Here is a 2,271-nt window from a genome sequence, read left to right on the forward strand (position 1 = left end):
TCAAAGGTGAAAATGGGCCTTTTATTAGTCTGTATTGTTGAACTACGTTAATGTATCTTCGACTTGTGAAGAAACTTGATCCTTCATAAGCCACATCGCATTTTTGATTTTTCTTGTGTTTGTATACAATTACGTTTTGTAATCCTTGTTTGAACTACGCATGGTGAACAGTTAAACAAATAAATAAATGAAATTTATTTCCGAGAGAAAATAAATGCATTCATGCTGAGTGTGAAATGCTTAGTGAGTTTCATGCGAGAATTTCTCTAAATCGTTTATCATGTGCACAAGCCAGGCGTAGGGCCTCTTTCACTAACTGATTCAAGAAAGTCAAGGTCTTTTTGCCCTTCATCTTCCCAAATGCTCAGTTTCTTGTGGATGGCAGATGTGCCCTCACCTTTTCTGGGATGATTTCTACTGTGTTTGTGTAATTCCTAGGTTACCACGCTAATTTTCAAGAAACGGTCTAGTCTATCAGGGCTTGCCCGAAATATCCCAAACATATAGCGAGTATCGTTTGTGTCCTAGAAAAGGTCAAAGAAACGCTCTAAGAACAATATTAGTCTTGTATACGGAGAGTGAATAATAAATAAATAAATAAATAAATAAACAAACAAATAAGTAAAGAAAGAAAGAAAAAAGTTGCCATTTCCATGTCTTAAGTCCCTGCGCATGCAATGATGGGCTTACCTGAAAATCCCCGGAAAGCATGTTTACAAACACTGTAAATTCTTCCTCCGTTTTATTGGTGAACTTGCCATCAGTCAGCACAACCATAAGATTTGGTATATCTGGTCTGTTTCCCCCTTCACTGGAGAACAACGTGCTGTTCGCCCTCTCCAAGGCAAGGTCAATCCGAGTCCACTTTTTAAGTTCCACGGGCTCTGCGTCGATTCGTGCTAGCAAAGCATTTTTTTGGTAATAATTTGCGTCTTTGAAATCAAATTCCAATGTTGCGATACTGTTAAACGTTATCAAGCCAAAGTGATCTGCCTCTGGAGAAGGGTTGGACTTATTAACCACGTCTCGCAACAGCCGGATCGCGCTTTGGAGGTTTCCCTTTTTAACACTTAGTGATTTGTCAAGGACAATTCCAATATCCAGTCCGGCCACACATGATTGAGCTGAAGACAAAGCGGGAGTTGAAAGAGGGGTGATTTACGTGATGACCAATTTGTTAATCTAAATAGGCTTAACAATAGACTGCCTTTAAAAGACAGCGATGCACGTTATCGCGCATTTATTTTACCTAACCGTTTGATTTAGGTAGCTAGATATAGCACCGTTGTAGAGAAAGGAATACTGAGAAAATGGAAAGGGTAAATAAGCGTGCACTTCAGTAGACATGTATATAAAGATGAGGGGATTTCATACCATAACTTGCTAGATTGTAACGGCTTGAGTACTACATTAGAGCGTCGTCGTGCCCAAGACATGTTGATAACGATTAATAACTGCATTCAAGATAAGGCTCCCAGGCCACCCTATATGATTCATTTCATATATAATTTCATATTTGATTTATTCATCACGGGAATTTAAGCACCCACAAATGACCAGCTTCTAACGTCAGTGGCTTCATAGCTCAGTTGGTTAGAGCATCGCACTGGTTTCAGCGAGGGCACGGTTTTGAACCCCGTTGAAGTCTTGAATTTTTCAGGGTTCCCTACGCAACTGTTGAAATTGCGTTCCTGACTGCGAGGATCATAGCTTCACTTTATTTCATATCCGCAGTTCAGTATATGATTCATTTTATATATCACTTGATCGTTAAAGTTAAAATGGTTTAAAGAAATGTAAGATTTTTCGAGTAACTTTCTTAGATTTCTTGACACTTGCTCTCAAAGGCCAAAGTTAAAACCTTACAACTTTTTCTGTAAAATTATCTTTGTCATACCTGATTCAATATTCTTTGTGCCACATACCTTTGAAAGTTCAAGAACACTCCAAAGTCTGTTATGTTGGCAAATTTTCGGACATGTCTATCTATTTTGAAAAACGTCTGCCTTATTTATTAGCTCTCACACAGACACGTCGACATAGAATAACATACGCTTCTTTAAAAAATAACTTATACCCTTCTTTAAAAATAAAAAAATAAAAATTAAATAAATAAAATTGGAAACTAGAAGCAACTGTCTCGAACCTTCATCACCGAATCCGATGTTGCAAAGGTCCTCAGAGCAGCAATGCACTACACATGGAACTCCATGCGTTCCTTCTTGACATTCTTTTGAAGCTTGTAAGCAATCTTCTCTCGTATAGCATCCT

At 38.1% G+C, this 2,271-nt stretch overlaps 1 long non-coding RNA gene across 1 annotated transcript in view; it reads right to left on the minus strand.

The window, feature by feature from the left end:
- Positions 1–876: 876 nt before the first annotated feature.
- The window catches only part of LOC137983097 (uncharacterized), a 4,010-nt gene continuing 2,615 nt past the window's right edge, over positions 877–2,271 (minus strand). The window contains exons 2-3 of the long non-coding RNA XR_011118893.1: positions 2,147–2,269; positions 877–1,124 (exon numbers count right to left, since the gene is read on the minus strand). This is a non-coding gene — a long non-coding RNA (uncharacterized lncRNA). The remainder of the gene's footprint in view (positions 1,125–2,146; positions 2,270–2,271) is intronic.

Source organism: Montipora foliosa, chromosome 13 (assembly GCF_036669935.1).
Source record: "Montipora foliosa isolate CH-2021 chromosome 13, ASM3666993v2, whole genome shotgun sequence".
In the NCBI taxonomy this organism is placed as follows: Eukaryota; Metazoa; Cnidaria; class Anthozoa; order Scleractinia; family Acroporidae; genus Montipora; species Montipora foliosa.